Source organism: Tursiops truncatus, chromosome 2 (assembly GCF_011762595.2).
Source record: "Tursiops truncatus isolate mTurTru1 chromosome 2, mTurTru1.mat.Y, whole genome shotgun sequence".
In the NCBI taxonomy this organism is placed as follows: Eukaryota; Metazoa; Chordata; class Mammalia; order Artiodactyla; family Delphinidae; genus Tursiops; species Tursiops truncatus.
The window spans coordinates 93,540,667-93,560,476 of NC_047035.1; the positions used below are offsets into that span (position 1 = coordinate 93,540,667).

The 19,810-nt window shown below is 41.8% G+C and overlaps 1 long non-coding RNA gene across 1 annotated transcript in view; it reads left to right on the forward strand.

Moving 5' to 3' along the window:
• Window positions 1-13,624: 13,624 nt before the first annotated feature.
• LOC141277853 (uncharacterized) overlaps window positions 13,625-19,810 on the forward strand; it is a 36,938-nt gene continuing 30,752 nt past the window's right edge. Inside the window, exon 1 of the long non-coding RNA XR_012329716.1 lies at window positions 13,625-13,692. This is a non-coding gene — a long non-coding RNA (uncharacterized lncRNA). The remainder of the gene's footprint in view (window positions 13,693-19,810) is intronic.

Here is a 19,810-nt window from a genome sequence, read left to right on the forward strand (position 1 = left end):
GCAAATCTACCTTCCCCCAACACAGAAAAATAGCTGGTTTCCTTGGTGGAAAGCTGCAATAACCCTCTCCTCTCTCCCCAAGTCTGCCCAGACTCAGTGGAGGAAAGACTTATCTTTCGCCTTGCAAAAAATGCCAGACGCGACGCTTTTCTACCAGGCTCAGAGAAAAGCAAAGAGGAATATGTGATAATGCTCTCACAGGTCACATTGCTGGCACAATGATTTATATCCGCTAACAGAGCAGGGCAAACATTGGCGCAGCCTAAGAGGTTAAGTTAGGCACCCAAGAGGTTTAGTTATGTCAGCTAATTAGTGACAGAGTTTAGGACCCAGGCCACCTCTCTTCCCAGCCAGTGCCCTTGAAGATTAGACTGCTTCATTCTGCCTCAGGGAAGGGCTGATGGGAGGCCCTTCCCCTGGGACGGAAGGAAAAGCACATCTGCCAGTTCATTCTCCAACCATGGAATCAAGGATTAGGGCACAATTTTGATCATACCCTGACTCACTTAATGAAACTTTCCAAGTTTATTTTTACTTCTAAACGTGTGAGCTTAACAGCTATGTTTCCTAAAAAGAGCTCATATCTGCTCCTGCCCTTTCAGAATAAGCTTTCTAAAAACTGACCTGGACTGTGTGGAGAAAGCTAGAGGCAATGGACTGCCAGATCAAAGAGATACCACTAATCTATGACGGGCCTGGGCACACAAAGGTTTTCTAGGTCTGCTCTGCCCTTTTGCTCTTTTGTTGAAGCTGGAGCATTGTCTGACTAGGAGCATTCATTCTGGAAGCGAAGGCAAGGTATTGAAAGTGAGCTTAATGCATTTTACTACTCTCTCTATGGACTTGGCTGTTGTCATGGTTACTTTTTTCAAAACAACAAATTGGGTCTTTCACCCTCATTCCACACTGGAGAGGAAATCAGAGAACAGGGAGCTCTGCATCCAGAGGAATCTTACGAGAGCAAGATTTTCCTTGCTTCTACCCTGATATACTTCCTGCTCTGTAGAGCAAAGCTGCCCTATATTCCAGAATTTCCATTACAATGCTTGGGTCTCTATCATTCCTGGGCGGGCTGAATTGAGCCACATCCTTCCCCTGAGTGTGGTTGGAAGCTCTTAGGAATAAAATAAGCCCAGATCCTGTACTGGTGGCAGTCCACAGCTGGAGCGACTGGGCACTTCTAGGACACTGTTCAAATCTTTTTATTGTATTGTATATTGTATATTTTATTGTATATCTTCCCCTTTACACCAGCTCTCACCTGCCCCCCTCATCCTTTTAAAACCACTTTATTGAGGCATAATGGATATACAATAAACCTCAAATATTTAAAGTGTACAATTTTATGAGTTTTAACATGTATTTGTATATCTATATATATGAATGAGGTCATCACCAAAATGAAGATAACATTTTCATCACCCTCTTGTAATACATCCCTTCCTCCCTCATCCCCAGACAACTACAAATCTGCTTCCCATCGCTATTGATTAGCTTACATTTTCTAGAGTCTTATCTCAGTGTAATCAGAGTCTGTACTCTTTTTTTTTTTTTGGTCTGGCTTCTTTCCTTCAGCATACTGATTTTGAGACTCATTCATGTTGTTGTTCATATCAATTTCTTCCTTAATATTGCTGAGTAGCATTCTATTATATAGTTAAAACAGTTTATCCATTCACTTGTTAATGAACATTCAGGTTGTTTCCCAGTTTTTTTGGCTGTTTCAAATAAGGCTACAATGAATACTAGCATACAAGAATTGCAATGGCTGTGTTGTACAGTAGCTATATGTTTAACCTTTTAAGAAACTGCCAAATAATCTTCCAAAGCACCAGAAGCATATGAGAGTTCCAGTTGCTCCACATTCTCACCAACACTTGTTATCTGTCAGTCTTTTCATTTTAGCCATTCTAGAAGTATCTGACTACGGTCTTAATTTGCATCTCCCTAATCACTAGTAATTTTGAGCTATTTTTAGTGAGCTTACTGGCCATTCACATATCTTCTTTTGTGAAACATCTGGTCAAATATTTCCCCTGGTTTTTTGTTTGTGTTTTTGTTTTGTTTTGTTTTTTGGGTTTTTTGTGTGTGTGTGTGTGTGTGTGGTGCCACATGGCTTGCAGGATCTCAGTTCCCTGAACAAGGATTGAACCCTGACCATGGCAGTGAAAGCCTGGAGTCCTAACCACTAGGCCCCAGGGAACTCCCTCCCCTGTTTTTTAAAATTGGTTTGCCTTACTGAATTTTAAGAGGTTTTTAAAAAATATATTCTGGATTCAAGTTTTTTGTTTAATATATGTGTTCAAAATATTTTCTCTTAGTCTGTGGTCTACTTTATTTTCCTAGTTTCTATTGAAAATCAAGTTTTAAATTTTTGTTGAAGCCCAACTATCAATTTTCTTCTGTGGTTCATGCTTTTTTGTGTGTGTTCTAAAGAAACTTTGCCACTTGAAGATCACAAAGATTTTTCTCTTGTTTTCTTCCAGAAGTTTAATAGTTTTAGGTTTTACATTTAGGTCTGTGATTGATTTTGAGTTAATTTCTGTGTATGGTGTGAGGTAAGATTTGATACCTCTTCCATCCTCCACCCCCTCATCCATATCCAGTTGATCCAGCACCATTTGTTGAAAAGAGTTTTCCTTCCCCATTGAATTGCCTTGGTACCTTTGTTTAAAATTGGCAGTATATGTGTGAGACTCTTTCTGGACTCTCTATTCTGTTCCTTTGATATATATGTTTATTTTTTGCCAATACCAAACTGTTTTGATTACTGTAGCTTTATAGAAAATATTGAAATATAAAGGTAAGGTTGGTAAATTGGAAGGTAAGTTCTCCAACTTTGTTCTTTTTAAATATTACTTTGCCATGAAGGTGTACTGCTCAGATCTCCTTCCAAAGAACCTGCTATTAGTTGCATAGTTGATGGCTCCACCCTTTGGATTCACCACAAAGTTCACAAAAAGACTATCTTCCTCTTGGTAGCTTGCAACCAATGACTGAGTATGGTGGGGGTATGGTGATAGACCATTCCATCCAATGCAGGACTCTTCCAACAGGCAGTCTTTGCTTGGGAACTCCCCTTTCCTGACTAAAACTCTCAGCACTACACTGTAGTCTGAAGCCCTTTTGCCCTTTCCACACAATTCTTCCTTCCCCCTCTCCTTTCATGGGTGTCATACGTGCATTGGAATCTGACAACTTCCTTTCTTCTCCTGCTCCCGCCTCTTTTATCCTCCCCAGTCATTTTCATCTAGAAATCTCTTGCATATCTAAATCCGGTCTTGCTGCCTGCTTCTCAAAGGCCCCTAACTGACCATACTTTGGTTATTTTAGGTCTTTTGCATTTCTGTATAAATTTTGAAATCAGCTTTGTTTTGTGAAATTCTAAAACAAACAAACAAAGCCTGCTGGAATTTTAATTGACAGTTCATTGACTCTACAGAACAATTTAGGCAGAATTGCCACCTTAACAATATAGTCTTATATCACAAATCTGATGTATCTCACCATTTATTAGGTCTGCTTCAATTTCTCTCAGCAATATTTTGTACTTTTCAATGTAGAGATCTTATACATCTTTTGTTGGATTTATTATGAAGTATTTTATTGCTTTTGGTCTTACTGTATTGGAATTGTTTTCTGCTTTTTTTTTTATTGGGGTATAGTTGATTAACTAACAATGTTGTGTTAGTTTCAGGTATACAGCAAACTGAATCTGTTATACATATACATGTATCCACTCTTTTCTTAGCTTCTTTTCACATATAGGCCATTACAGAGTATTGAGTAGAGTTTCCTGTGCTGTACAGTAGGTCCTTGTTAGTAATCTGTTTTATATATAGTAGTGTGTATGTGTCAATCCCAATCTTCCAATTTATCCCTCCCCCCTCTTACCCCCAGTAACCATAAGTTTATTTTCTACATCTGTGACTATTTCTGTTTTGTAGGTAAGTTCATTTGTAGCCTTCTTTTAGATTCACATATAAGCGATATCATATGATATTTGTCTTTCTCTATCTGACTTACTTCACTCATTGTGACAATCTCTAGGTCCGTCCATGTTGCCGCAAATGGCATTATTTCATTCTTTTATATGGCTGAGTAATATTCCATTATATATATATATATACCACATCTTCTTTATCCATTCCTCTGTTGATGGGCATTTAGGTGGAATTGTTTTTAAATTTTTATTTTTCAATTGATTGCTACTAGTGTATAAGAATACAACTGAATTTTGTATATTAACCTTGTATCCTGAAACCTTGCTAAATTCAGTGCTAGTCCCAGTAGTTTTCTTTCTGCTCTCCTCACCTTTTTAAACAAAAATTTTCATAGGACGCCAGTGCTCTGGTAAGAGTAGGGTGTAGGTAGCTGAGGCTTCAGCTTTTGTCTACCCAGAACTTCCCCACCCCCGACACCTTCAAAAACAGCTTCTGAAAATTTCTGAAGAACTCCAAGACTCCAAGTGACACATCTAAACAACCCACTGTCCTAGGGGAGTTGGTGTTTACTGAGTACCTTTCCCCATATTTTATAGGCATTTTATCTCATATTAGTCTTTAAAAAGAAAAAAAAAGAAAAGAAAAAAACACCTTGTGAGATAAGTAGAAGCAGTTCCATTTTAAAGATGAAGAAATAGAGGTTAAATCTCCTTGATATTGTCTCACAGTTGATTTCTGTCTGAGGAAGGATTAAAATCTGTCTGTCTGACTCCAAAGTTCATGCTTTTTCCTCCCCAGCCTGACGCAGGCAGAGGCAGATAGCTGGATTTTAAAATGGATTTATGCTTTGTAGTATAGTCTGAAGTCAGGGAGCCTGATTCCTCCAGCTCCGTTTTTCGTTCTCAAGATTGCTTTGGCTATTCAGGGTATTTTGTGTTTCCATACAAATTGTGAAATTTTTTGTTCTAGTTCTGTGAAAAATGCCAGTGGTAGTTTGATAAGGATTGCATTGAATCTGTAGATTGCTTTGGGTAGTAGAGTCATTTTCACAATGTTGATTCTTCCAATCCAAGAACATGGTATATCTCTCCATCTATTTATTTGTATCATCTTTAATTTCTTTCATCAGTGTCTTATAATATTCTGCATACAGGTCTTTTGTCTCCTTAGGTAGGTTTATTCCTAGATATTTTATTCTATACTACAAAGCTACAGTAATCAAGACAGTATGGTTCTGGCACAAAAACAGAAATATAGATCAATGGAACAGGATAGAAAGCCCAGAGATAAACCCACGCACATATGGTCACCTTATCTTTGATAAAGGAGGCAGGAATGTACAGTGGAGAAATGACAGCCTCTTCAATAAGTGGTGCTGGGAAAACTGGACAGGTGCATGTAAAAGTATGAGGTTAGAATACTGCCTAATACCATACACAAAAATAAGCTCAAAATGGATTAAAGACCTAAATGTAAGGCCAGAAACTATCAAACTCTTAGAGGAAAACATAGGCAGAACACTCTATGACATAAATCACAGCAAGATCCTTTTTGACCCACCTCCTAGAGAAATGGAAATAAAAACAAAAATAAACCAATGGGACCTAATGAAACTTCAAAGCTTTTGCACAGCAAAGGAAACCATAAACAAGACCAAAAGACAACGCTCAGGATGGGAAAAAATATTTGCAAATGAAGCAACTGACAAAGGATTAATCTCCAAAATTTACAAGCAGCTCATGCAGCTCAATAACAAAAAAACAAACAACCCAATCCAAAAATGGGCAGAAGACCTAAATAGACATTTCTCCAAAGAAGATATACAGATTGCCAACAAACACATGAAAGAATGCACAGCATCATTAATCATTAGAGAAATGCAAATCAAAACTACAGTGAGATATCATCTCACACTGCTCAGAATGGCCATCATCAAAAAATCTAGAAACAATAAATGCTGGAGAGGGTGTGGAGAAAAGGGAACCTTCTTGCACTGCTGGTGGGAATGTGAATTGGTACAGCCACTATGGAGAACAGTATGGAGGTTCCTTAAAAAACTACAAATAGAACTACCATATGACCCATCAATCCCACTACTGGGCATATACCCTGAGAAAACCATAATTCAAAAAGAGTCATGTACCAAAATGTTCATTGCAGCTCTATTTACAATAGCCAGGAGATGGAAGCAACCTAAGTGTCCATCATCAGATGAATGAATAAAGAAGATGTAGCACATATATACAATGGAATATTACTCAGCCATAAAAAGAAACGAAATTGAATTATTTTTAGTGAGGTAGATGGACCTAGAGTCTGTCATACAGAGTGAAGTAAGTCAGAAAGAGAAAGACAAATACCGTATGCTAACACATATATATGTAATCTAAGAAAAAAAAAAATGTCATGAAGAACCTAGGGGTAAGACGGGAATAAAGACACAGACCGGGCTTCCCTGGTGGCGCAGTGGTTGAGAGTCTGCCTGCCGATGCAGGGGACACGGGTTCGTGACCCGGTCCGGGAGGATCCCATGTGCCGCGGAGCGGCTGGGCCCGTGAGCCATGGCCGCTGAGCCTGCGCGTCCAGAGCCTGTGCTCCACAGCGGTAGAGGCACAACAGTGAGACGCCCGCATACTGCAAAAAAAAAAAAAAAAAAAAAAGACACAGACCTACCAGAGAATGGACTTGAGGATACGGGGAAGGGGAAGTGTAACTTGGGACAAAGTGAGAGAGTGGCATGGACATATATACACTACCAAACGTAAAATAGATAGCTAGTGGGAAGCAGCCGCATAGCACAGGGAGATCAACTCGGTGCTTTGTGACCGCCTGGAGGGGTGGGATAGGGAGGGTGGGAGGGAGGGGAGACACAAGAGGGAAGAGATACGGGAACATATGTATATGTATAACTGATTCACTTTGCTATAAAGCAGAAACTAACACACCATTGTAAAGCAATTATACTCCAATAAAGATGTTAAAAAAAAAATGGATTTACGCTGACAGCCAAGCCTTTGGATTGACTAATTCTGCATCTATCCAGCATATGGGCTTGTGGGTCAGGAGGCCTGACTGGCCTCTCGCACTCCACCCCCCGGGTGCCTACCAACCTTTGTAGTTCACCAGCTTCCTGTTCCACCCACACTGCCTTTTGAGGGTGCCAGTGACTTCTCTCTCACCAGTCTGATGAATTGTTTGGCAGTCAGAAATTTTTACTTCTCTGCTCCTTTGCAGAGAACATCTTCTTGGAACAGTTTGCTTCTGGGTCTCTTCTAAAGCCTCTGGTCACCTTTTATCTGTCTTCTGTCCTGATTCCTTATTGTGACTTCTTCTCATTAATCACCCACGGTCACTCAGTCTGCAGACTGAGGGCTTCTGTTTTGTCCCTCTCCACACTTATTCTTGGAGACACTCCTTCAAACACATGTAGGAGCAATACCCCTCTCATCAGGTCTGCCCGTTGCCTAAAGTTATGGTCCCCAGGCTTCCTGGGTGTTCCAGAATACCCCTACTGGCCCCATAAAATGATTAAAATATCTTGGAAATTCTCATGGTTTAACATATAAATGATGTTTTCCAGGTTGCCCCCTCCCCCACCTTCCTGTAGTCTCAGAAGAGCACAAATTCTTAGACCCCATTCAAATCTAAGACTAAATTCTTAGTCTTGATTTGTGCTTTGGGGGACATATTTAACATTTCCAAGAAATGTCCCCCACTTGAATAAGCACATTTATAATATCTAAACCTTATTGAAAAATAAGCTTACCAGTTAGCTCATTCCAAATTTCATTTACTTCTAGGCATACCACCATTCTCTTTGTTTTCTTTCCTCCTTCCCTCCTTTCATCTAATCACCAAGTCTAGCCCATTGTTTGCTCTGAACCAGTCTCCAGTTAGGCTTTATCCTCTGCAGCTATTGCCCAGGCCAGGACCTCATCCGTTCACTCCTGATTAGCTCAAGGATTTCAAAAGATTGATCTTTTAGTTGGTAGTATGCCCCAGACAGTGTCAATGACACACGGACAAAACTCTTTTCCTCTGGCACTATTTGTCACAGATGTCTAGTGATATTCAAAAACCAGGAGCCTACATCAGCAGATTTTAATGGGCTCCCCATTTTCTGTTCACTTAATCCAAACTCCTTTGTCTGATCTTTGTTTTCTACCAGTGTACTCTATCACCAAGTTCATTGTTCATATTATTCCTCAATATGGAACACCGACAAGAAACTCAAGGTTTGCTGGCCCTTTTATGTCAGGGGTCCCCAGCCCCTGAGCTGCGGACCACTACTGGTCCGCGGCCTGTTAGGAACCGGGCTGCACAACAGGAGGGGAGCAGAGGGCTAGCAAGCAAAGCTTCATCTGCCGCTCCCCATGACTCGCATTACTGCCTGAACCACTCCCCACCGCCGCCGCCCCTGCCCCCCGTCTGCGGAAAAATTGTCTTCCACAAAACCCATCCCTGGTGCCAAAAAGTTGGGGACCGCTGTTTTATGTGACCTGATCATTCTTTCCCCCATGCTGTCTGCCCATTTTACTCCACATGTCATGAATGCCAACTTTCTGTCAATCTTCAATTTTCCCTCTCATTGTAAATCCTAGCCCTATATTTTCCTATCCTAGGATTTCTTCTCTAACCCTTTCCAACCTTCAGAATGAATGCTCTAGAATAAATCTTTTAGAATGTACTTAGCAAATATCTTACTTGCTATTAATCTACCTCTGACGAGCAGAAGCTCCCACATTAACTGTAAATGAATATTATTAGGCCCTGAGCTTCTTCAAGACAAGGACCATGTCTGATTTAACTTTATATCACCAGTATCTAGTCCGGTGCCAGGCACATCATTTAAGTGCAGTAAACATATATTGAATAAATAATCACCACTTTGTGGTGTTGCCCCCTTTGGCAGTTTCCTTAAATGCAGAAGTTTCAGCTTTCTCATCTGGAAAATAGTGCTCAGAATATCAGCATCATGGATTTATGAAAATTAAATAAGAAAACCTTTGTAAAGGCCCTAGCACAGAACTTGGCACAGAGAGCTCAATCCATGTGAGTTCACACCTTCCGTTTAAATTTTTAGAATTGTCATCAGAACTGTAGAGTTCCCATAATTGCATATCAGGGTTATTTCTGTTAGAGCCTCTTCTGAGGTAGTACCAGATTCAAGTGTGGGTTCAACAGAAGGAAAATCCATAAGGACTATTGCTTACAGTACCCTTTGTTATCAAGTTTTGGTATGGGGCCTGGCTGAGACAGTCCTGACATGGGATATATGCTGGTTTATCTTTTTGGGGATTCCATAAATGCATAATCTGTTTGGACGCTAGGCTTCATAATGGCAGGGACTGTTTTTCCATCCCCTTCCTTACTTTCCATACAGGAGAGAAATTATATGATCAACATATTGAATAGCCTTTGGACACTTCAGTGTGTTCACTGTAACAGTGAACTCTGCATATTTGTATCCACCAGGGAGAATGAAAATTATTAAACCTGAGGAGCTGTTAAGTCACTTTCATAGATTAATTTTCATACTTTTGGAGTGGCAGTCATCCCTAAACTGAATTATGCCCTCAGTTTTTCTACCTTTAAAATAGGAGTAATAGTTTGGACTCTTACCTTCTTCTTAGGATTAATAATTATGATACAGAGGAAAGAGCACTGGACTGGGAGTCAAGAGAACTGAGCTCTGTCTGTCACTTTGACCAGCTGCATAGATCTTGGGCAAATCACTTCAGCTCAGTTTCCTCATCTCCAAAATAAGAAGTCTAAATTAAGCAAACTCTAAGTCAGCTCCCAAATTTCAACTGATATGCTTTTTAAGAAATGAAATAAGTGGCCCCCTTCTTGTGCCCAGGGATGCCAGGTGAGAGGAGACTTTCTGAGCACTATATAGAGAGGGGGATTTGGCCTGTGCTGTCCATGGTAGGTATGTGACATCTATGTGCTGACCGTACGTGTCCTAGCACCACACACCAGGAAGGAACTCAAAGAGGGTGGGCATGTCTGATTGGAGGCAAGAACCATATGGAAGTAGAGGCATGGGAATTACTTGGATACCTTTGCACAAAGATAATTATTATGCTTTGTACAAAAGTAGAACCTATTACCATGCATTCTCAGATTTCCTAAGCTGCCCACCAGCCTTCTGATTTATGGTTGGAGGGATTACCCGTGGGTATACCCCAGCAGAGAAGGATTGGAAAAAGAAATGGGAGGTTGCCTCTTACACCTGTTAGAGTGTTAGTCCTTCCTCCAGGGACGGACTCAAGTGTAGCAGGTGAAGAGCTGCCCCTGGTATTCACTTGATGATCATGCCAAGTTCAAGGCAGATCACCTCCAACCCCAAACCTTTTTGGATCCATATCACACCTTAGAATCTATATGTGCCTGTGTATACCATCGTATTTCCCAGTTGCAGGAAAAGAACCACAGGGTTTCCAGTAAAAAGACTTCTGAGTTTGACCTTGGGCAAGATTCTTCAGGTCTCTGAGCTGACTGATGTAAGGAACAAAAGAGATAGGGGTGTGTAAAGTGCTTTGTTCCAGGGTTAGTCACAGCTGCCCTGGCCCCCAAGCCTCTTAGATCTCCTCCCCAAATACTGATTCAGGGAAGTTTTGTTAAATTAACTCTCTAAGACTAATCCCTTTGTCAGGGATATTTGAAGAGGGGTTAACAACATGAGCCAGAGGGTTTAGAACCAGAGTAGACAGGGCCCTGCTGTCCTGCAGCTTTGAAGCGACGTCCTCAGGAGAAAGCTCTGCTTTCTGTAGCATCATCTTACCCACCCCTACTCCACCTACGCCTGGGTTCTCTTCCCAGCCACCTTAACTTGCTGGCATGTCACTTGACCTGCTCCCTCTCTACCTGTGCAGTCCCTAACTGTTGTGATCTGGGGATGCCTCCCAGGGAGCCCTGCCTCAGGCTCTGTTCTCACAGAAATGGTACCTCAGAGAATCCTACCCCACATCACTTGGGATGTGCATCATGGCAAGGAATGGCGACGCACCCTATGGCCACTGCTACCACAGCCCAGCCAAGTGCCCCCTCCAGTTCGTAGCCTGTGTGACAACCATTGAAAATGCGGGGTCTGAGTCACTCCAGCCAACAGAACTGGGGGTTAAGAAGTCTCTTCTGTGAAAAGATGCCTAAATCTTTACTGCCAGCCCACCTACTAAGAACTTTTGCTTTACTAAGACCAGAGGGACTATTTGAAGGTCAGTTTAAAATAGTTGCTTGTGCTATTGTGGCACAAGGAGAGCGCATGGGCTGGGGAGTCAGACTGGCCCTGGGTGTAAACCCCGACTTTGCCATTCACTGTTTAGGCAACATCTTGACAAACTGCCGAATCCGGTTTACACGTGTAAAATGGAGCTGCCGATGGCTTTGCACAGCTGTTGTGAGGATTAAACAGGACTGTATGTTGTAAAGCACCTAACCCAAAGGGGCTGCTCCAAAGGTTATTTTCTTGCTTCCCAGTCACCAGAGAACGACCAAATTATCTCAAGTATGGCTCATTTAAGAGGGTGAATTTTTTTCTGTTAAAAAGCCAGTCCTGTTGTAATTGATCAGGCTCCTGCCTGACCATTTCAGTTTAGGTGTTAAGATGTTCAAAGTAAGTGGGTGCTCTAGCAGTAGGGACCTCCCACAAAGCAGGACTGTCTGTCCCTCACACCCTCTCTGCACCCTAGCAGTCCAATCCCAGCCGAAGGTTAGAAGGAAAAGGAGCATCAAGTTTTGCCTAGGATTTTTAGATTTCAAGTAAGGATTATGATGGAACCTTTTCATTCATGAAACTAAAACTGTCCTTTTTCCTGGGAAGCCCTCACTAATGGAGAGGCTCACTTTGATTTCCTGGTTTATGATTTATACTGAGACCATTTGTATGTATGTGTGTGTGTGTTGCAGAAGTAACTAATCCCAACACAGCAGAATAGATTGGCTTAGTCTATAGTGGCCAGTCCATCCTAAGTCTCACATTGTACATCTCAAATCTTGTAATTGTTTGTCCATCTTGGTCAGATGGCTCATTAAGACAGCCAAAGTCCCAAGCTCTACAGTGCCTGCTGTGGGCCCCCTTTGTTTCCTTACGCATAGAAAAAATGTAGAAGATGTGACCCTCAAAGGCCACAGTGGCTAGGTTTGAAAAATCTTAAAGAACCACTGCAAAAACTTTGCTATCACTCGCGATATAAATGTTTCCATATCTTTGCTTATTTTAGTCCCCCTCTTCATATTTATGAGACTGTGGTACACTTAAAAAGTAGAAACACATCCAGACACAGCCAACACAAGTTATATCTTTTAGTTATTTATCCAAGTTCCTTAAAGCCACAAACAAGTTTCCACAATAATGACCAGACTGCAAATATAAGTACAATAAATCTTTAGTTCTAAAGGACAAAGCTATGTTTCTCTGTGCTTTCATAGTACATTGCTTTTAAAAAAAAGAAAGAAAGAAAGAAAGTTTTTGCAATTCAATTTAAAATACCCAGGTTGTTAACTTCCAAGCAAAGCAATCACAAGAAGGAATTCTTTCTGCCTGAAATTGGTAGCGGTAACAGAAATACAAGTCATAAGCAGCTTTTTAAATCAAGTGTAATCAGATTGTGCTCGTAAGGAGCATTTTCTTAACAGAGGAATTGTAGGTCCCAAATTTTCTGGGACTATCCTGATTTTGAATGCCCTGACTCATTGCCAACTCTGTATTTAGACTAAGTATCCCATTTTCTGGTTCCAAGAAGATGTCAGCACACTTCAACTTAAAGATAAGTGGCATGCACAAGTCTTATAAAAAACAAAAGTATCACAACTTGTCTTTATTGAAACTGCAATTTTCTAAAGTCTGTTTGCTTAGATCTTTGGTATCTCTATGTAATGTTTCCCAGTTCAATTAGGGAGATTTTTATTTCGCTCTCACAGAACATCTTTTTATGCTCTTTGAGTACCCCAAGTGGGTTTATAATTACACAGTCTTAATTGAAGGGGTTCAGAGGAAAAACAATTGTTCCTCATCTCTAACTCCAGCTTTCTAGAATGACATTTAAGTCTTCAAATCCTGGGTACCTGGAAAAAGGAAACAAGGTACAGATAGCTGGAATTTCTCCTATTTTTAGCATTGGAATGAATCTTTTCTTATGTCAGTGAAAACAAATAGAAAAGCTATGAAAGGGAGAAAAGAAAAACCAGTCCATGAATATTTGCAATAGAAGACCATCATTTGCTACTGGAATCAACACTGGACTAAAAAGCTGAAGTTTGGAAGTAAAATGATTTTGCTACTCTTTAAATTTTTTAGCAGTTTAAATAAACATTAGGAAAGAAAATACACATATTTCCCCAGAAGTGCATACCACTCGGGGTGACATTTTCACTCTCTTCTTTTGCCACAGTGTGGATTTTCCCCTTCAGATGAAAACCTACAGAAATAAACTCTGAAAAGGATAGATTGCTTCCCCCTTCTAGCCTCATGTCAATAAAATATTTTAAGTGAACTGTTTTCTGATCACAAAATTCAAGTCCAAGTTGTTTTAAAAAATTAAGAAGCAGTTATTTAATAGAATACATTCTATTAAAAGTTAGCCAAGACCAACTAATAAGACCTCAAAAAATGAACATATTTCAAAAAATTTTGTTCTCTTCAATAGTTGCATGAGTTTTTTTTTTTTTTTTTTTCAGGAAAATGTGCAAATGTCAAGGTTACCTGGGTCTGCTGGTCACTTCTAGTTTTGGACTCTTGAAGATGGTGAGTTTTGCTAATGATGCGCGGCTGTTTAAGAATCGGATGGATTTTCTGGCAATCACTCTTTGTGTGCCATCTTTTATAAAGGTGCTTCTTGTTGCTAAGAGATCAGTTGCTTAGAGACCAAATCATTAAAAAAAATATATATGTCAGGGGCCAACATAAATTATAACCAAATTTTGTCATTTCAGCTCGCCCTCTTAATGTTTGGCTTTTGTAATAGGTCGTAACGTACCAAGAGAAGCCAATTACTAATCACAAATAGAAAACGGACCATGAGGAGGAGAAAAGATCTGTGCGTACGCTCCCGTGGACAGGGAGTAATGCCGCTGGTCCCTGGGAGGGAGTTACAACCTCACAGGGCTCTCTGAAACTTCGGCTCCTCGTGGGGGTCTGAGATGTACTGGGAATGTAGATTTCCGTATACACGTATACCTGTCCCAGGCAAACTTGAGTGCAGTTTGGAGTATGAAGACCTAGGAATTGTGAAGCTACTTTTGTCTTTTCCAAAGGAAAATTAAGAGAAAAATCTACACTTAGGAAAATGTTAAGTTGGAAATCTGAAGTGATCTTAGCCTTCAGCCAGATATTTTTGTGTGTGAACAGTTACCACTGCTTCAGGTCCAAGTGTGTGTGTGCTGGGAGGAGGGGGCTTGCATACAAATCTGCCTTTTATCTTCTCCCCTGTACTCAGCATAGCATTAACCAGGAGACAGCAATAAAAATAATCAGTTGGTTAAGCAGGTAAGGTTTGGCCTTGGGGTTCTTTCTCGCCCCCTTTGTGGCAACTTTGCCCATTGAGACCCTCCCTTCAAATTAACTGCCATCCAAGTATTACCCCTCACAGGGACATTTGCATTTTAGGAATATATTTTTAAATGAAAAACTCTTAAACTTCCCTAAGAGTCAAAGGAATGACAGCATTCCAAGCTTCTTAATAGGTAGGATAGGTGATGTGTGGGAGCAAAAAAAAGCTATATACACCCCTTCACTGTATAACTCCATAACACAGCTCCACCCTCCAGCTCTTTCCCTACCTCCTTCATCCTCCACAGGTCTCTTTGGGCCCATCTTAGGTGAGAAGAAAGCAAGCAAATAAAGGATCAAAGACTTGGAGTTAAGAATTAAAGTAAGAGGTAAAAAGAGTACCTAGGATTTAAGAGATTTTTTTTTTTTTTTTTACCAGCCTCCAAAGTGCTTGCTACTAGAGGAGAATTCATGCCTTTGGCTCGACCCCTAAAGGGTCTTGTGATGAACACACTGTGCAGGAGAAGGTGAGGCCAGGGCTAGGAGCTGGGGTGGAAGCATCAGGTGGGGCGACAAAGAGCTTTGGATCTCATTCACTACTTCACTCTGGTCACCGTCAGATTAGCATCATCTCATCTCTCATATACAAAGTAGATGAAAGACCCACAACCAGTTTGAATTTATTTAGAGATACATGGCAGTTAAAAAAAAATTACATCCTGTTCAAATGGGATGGGGCTCATGCTCTGCAGAAATTCATTACAAGAGGAAATGAAACACTGACTTTCCCTAACCCAAGCTATGAGTGAAATGGACACAGGCATTTGAGTGTCACAGAATATAAACTCAGGTATGTCACCAAGCAAACATTTTCCCTTAAAATCTCTTCCTCCTTTCCAATCTCCCCAATTTTTCTTTATTGTCTATTTTTTGAAAAAGAAATGGAAGCAGAAAGGGAAGGGATATGAGATAGAGGAATTACGGGTAGAAGAAGGCAAGAGGAATTAAAATTTCCAAGTACAAGGTTGGTACTTAGGAAATGCTAGTTGAAGGAATGAGAGACACGTAGAAGAGGCTAAGGGGGAAAGAGGTCATGAACTTGACTGTATGTTCCTTGAGGCAGAAACCACCTTATCCTTTTTTTCCCCCAATTCCAAGTACTTTGTACAGGCTTTTGCATTTAGAACACAATCAAATGGTTTTGTTAAGTTCTAAGTCAAAGGAGAAAAAGCAGAAGGGATGGGCCTGAAGGGTTTGAACTAGTCCTTGGCCCTGTACCTCATGTGCCTGGTTCCTTCCAAAGGAGCAGGCTCTGCAGATGTTTGTATCTTGGACCTCAATCTAAAAAGAAAACCTGCCTTTATTCCTATCCATCCATTCTGGTCTCTCTACCCCTTTGGCTCTAATTTGGCTCTCCCCACCCTTGTGGCCATTTGCTTTGGATTCTTTGCTTCTACTTCTGGGACATGAGGCACCCCTGCCTGCCTTTTGGCCACCTCTTGCCTATTGGGAGGTAACTCAGGCACCACTCAGGATACCAATCCTTGGTAAGCTCCAGGCTTTCACTTGCCTGGGTAGAGGTGGGGAAATGCAATGGTCTGTGAAGGACCCACTCAGTTGTCAGCACTGTGTGGCTGAAGGAAATAGGCTTGGATCCATGAGGCCTCTGCCTGCAAGTGTCCCACATGGAAGCTTTGAAAGGAAAATTTTCACATGAATGAAACTGCTCACACCAAGGAATGTGGTCTGGTGTCATTTGGGGTCCTGCAGAGCAGCAGGCCACTCTTCCACAGATGCCTGGACCACAGAGCCCTCACAGACTGATTCTAAGACTGCCGGGAAGCTGCCCAGCCCATGTAAGCTCCATCTCCCGATCTCAGGAATGGGGGAGCAGCTGGGAACCCAGAATAGTAAGCTTCTGCCTCCAGATCGAGAGATGGTACACTGACAGACATCAAGCCCCAAGGCATCCTTTGCAGAAGTGGTTGCCACTGCAGGTGCCTTTCATTGGCAAAAGCAGTGTCCTTTGATGCCACTCCCAACTGAGCACCCAAAGATCTGTTGCCTCCTGCCCAGCTGCCAGTAGTTCCCCTAGGACTTGCCTCTCTTGACTGAACACCCAAGACACTATTATTTCTAGAAAGGTTCACAGATCCCCCTTCTTAGCTAGGAGGATCTTACTCCTATCCTGGAAAGTTTCCAGTGTGATGGCCTGCAACTCTCTTCCTATTTCTCCAGGAAACTATTCCCAGAAGAGGCCAAAAGGCCTAGAAGAGAAGCGTGACCTGCTAGATAAGAATGGAGGCTGCTTCAAGTGTTTGAGGTCCTCTCTGGAAGGACCTCTGCTTGCAGCCTAAGGCACCTAGTAAAAGCTTAACCAATACCAAACAGGGTTGCTTTTTCCAAGCAATTTTACCTTGTTGGATGCCATGAGCTGGGCAGAAAGCTACTCCTAGAAGCCAAAGTACCAGAGGGCAGCAGAGGAGGGCCTGCCCTGGAAAAGTCATCTCCAGACATCAGCCTAGTGACGGCTATTAAAGAATAGGGTTTAGGCAGCGGAGGGCAGCAAAGCACAACTGCCTCAAGTTGAACTTCAGGGCAACTTTGGGAGGTGTGAGGTAAAGGGGCAGAGGGTGTGTTTTCGCAGAGAAGGCTGCTCATTCTGGCCAGAGTTACTGCAACCAAGCTTGCCCTTGTGCTGTTTACCTCTCTGGACTCAAAAGTCTTGTCACAATCCACAGGGACTTCTGGCATGCTAAGACCTGAGACACAAAGACCTGAGTCAACAGCAAGCCGACCTTAAGACTTGTGTTATAGCTGTCTTCCCTGATTGCAGCTCCTCCTGGTCTCATCTTCTCCTTGCAGTGATGAAGGCCTTAAGGCATCACATGTCATCCTCCCCTTTTGGCATGTTATAACAGCTTTACTCAGCAAAAATTCCTCTAAACACCTTGCTCCCTTTATTATACTCCAATTAAGATGTTAAAAAAAAAAAAAAGAACAAATGTTCTCCTGCTGCCTGTGCTTCCGATACCATCACCTCCTTCCCATTCAGGATTTCCCACTTGTTTTCATCCTGCAGAGATGTGTTGACTTGTAAGCTTGGAGCAGGTATCCAGTGGAAGGCTGATGAAAATCACCCAGAAGGAAATAAAAGGCAGGGATCCATGAACAAGAGATATACTGGCTTACATACAAGCCATATGTTGACACCTCATGCCCATGAAATCTTTTCCTTTTTTGCCCCTGTGTTTCTTTTCAATTTTTAATGTGGCTATTCAAAAATCGTGTTTCTTTTCAATTTTTAATGTGGCTATTCAAAAATTCCAGATTACATGTATGACTTAGACCTGTCTATACAGAGAAATTATTTCAAATGTACTTTTTTTTTTAAAGATCTTTATTGGAGTATAATTGCTTTACAATGGTGTGTTAGTTTCTGCTTTGTAACAAAGTGAATCAGTTATACATATGTCCCCAAATCTCTTCCCTCTTGCGTGTCCCTCCCTCCCACCCTCCCTATCCCACCCCTCTAGGTGGTCACAGAGCACCAAGCTGATCTCCCTGTGCTATGCGGCTGCTTCCCATTAGCTATCTCTTTTACGTTTGGTAATGTATATATGTCCATGCCACTCTCTCGCTTTGTCCCAGCTTACCCTTCCCCCTCCCCATATCCTCAAGTCCATTCTCTAGTAGGTCTGTTTCTTTATTCCTGTCTTGCCCCTAGGTTCTTCATGACCATTTTTTTTTTTAGGTTCCATATATATGTGTTAGCGTACGGTATTTGTTTTTCTCTTTCTGACTTACTTCACTCTGTATGAGAGACTCTAGGTCCATCCACCTCACTACAAATAAATTTCATTTCTTTTTGTGGCTGAGTAATATTCCATTGTAGATATGTGCCACATCTTTATCCATTCATCTCTTGATGGACACTTAGGTTGCTTCCATGTCCTGGCTATTGTAAATAGAGCTGCAATGAACGTTTTGGTACAGCCCATGACATCTTGAGAGAGGTAAACAGTGACAGATTCAGAATATACCTCTAGGAGGCCTCTAGAGGGGACAGAAGGTACTGCTGCAGTCTTGCCGAAGATGATTCCAGCAGAAAAAGCTTTCGATCCATCCTGCCCATCATTTCCCTCCATGGGGTGGCATCAATAGAGGGCAGCGTCGACAAGAGTGGGGTTTTGCCACCACATGTTCCTCCTACACATAACTCATCCAGATGACACCCACTCCAAATGAAAAATAGACCTCTGGGAATGAGCTAGAAAATTTAATCTGTCTTCCTTCCTTACCTATCCTGTCTTTCCCAGTTCCCTAGACCAACCCCAATCAAAAGAATAGAAAGTATAACTTTTAAGGAAAGGAAAAATAACCCAGCCTTGTCAGCCAAGAGAGAAAGTGGCTAACAACTGTAACAGGGTTAGCATGATTGTTTCCAAGAGCCACTGCTAAAGCAATGTAAACCTTGATGCAAATCAGGGAAGGTCTGTTTTGAAGTGACCAGGAAACTGAGCCCACTTGAACTTAGGGCTTTTCACAGTGTTGCTTCCTTGAAGCTGTTGTGAGCCGCCTCAGGTTCTCGAGCAGCGGCAGCTCAGACTTTGGTACCACGACCTGCAGAAGGTGCCTGTTCCCACACGGGGTCACCAGGCGCCTCCTCCTCTGCTGGGCACAGACACCTTCGCCCTAACTCACCCTGCCGGTCTCCACCTACTCTCAAATGGCACCCCACTCTAATTTTTCAGTAGAACCCCAAAGTAATTATTACACTGACTCTTGATCCTCTTCAATGATTCAGGGCTAAAACTATGAAAGGAAACAAAAGCACCACCTTCTGGACGTCCAACCCAAAGCAGGTCCAGGTCACCAGCTGATTTTATTGGTAACTAATAGGAAATTCTGACCATGTGCATCTGGGAGGTGGGGTGTGAATTGAAGGTGGAATGTTAAAACGTTCAGTGCCTCAGTGAAATAGTCCATGGATGACTAGATTTGATATATATAAGCTAAAGAGTATTATTGGAGTAAAATATAAGCAGTAGAAGGCTGTTTTCATACAGCAGTTTAAAAGCACCTTGAATTTGACAAATCATCTCAAGATACTGGAGTCTCTATTTTTTCCCCAGCCTGTCTTTCCCCAAAATTCAGGAACCTCTGAAGAGTAAGAACCATGTCTTACTCATCTTCTAATCCCTGGGCTGCTGATGCCTGTAGCCCTCAGTAGTTCGGCAGCAAATTTTGAAAGACTGGAAACTCTTTACCCTTTGCCTCATGTCCCCAGCCCCCGCTTTCCCTGGTGCTCCTCAGGTCCTGACAGCTGAGCTACCTGAGCTCTCAATCCTGCCACATTCCCAGACCAATCACA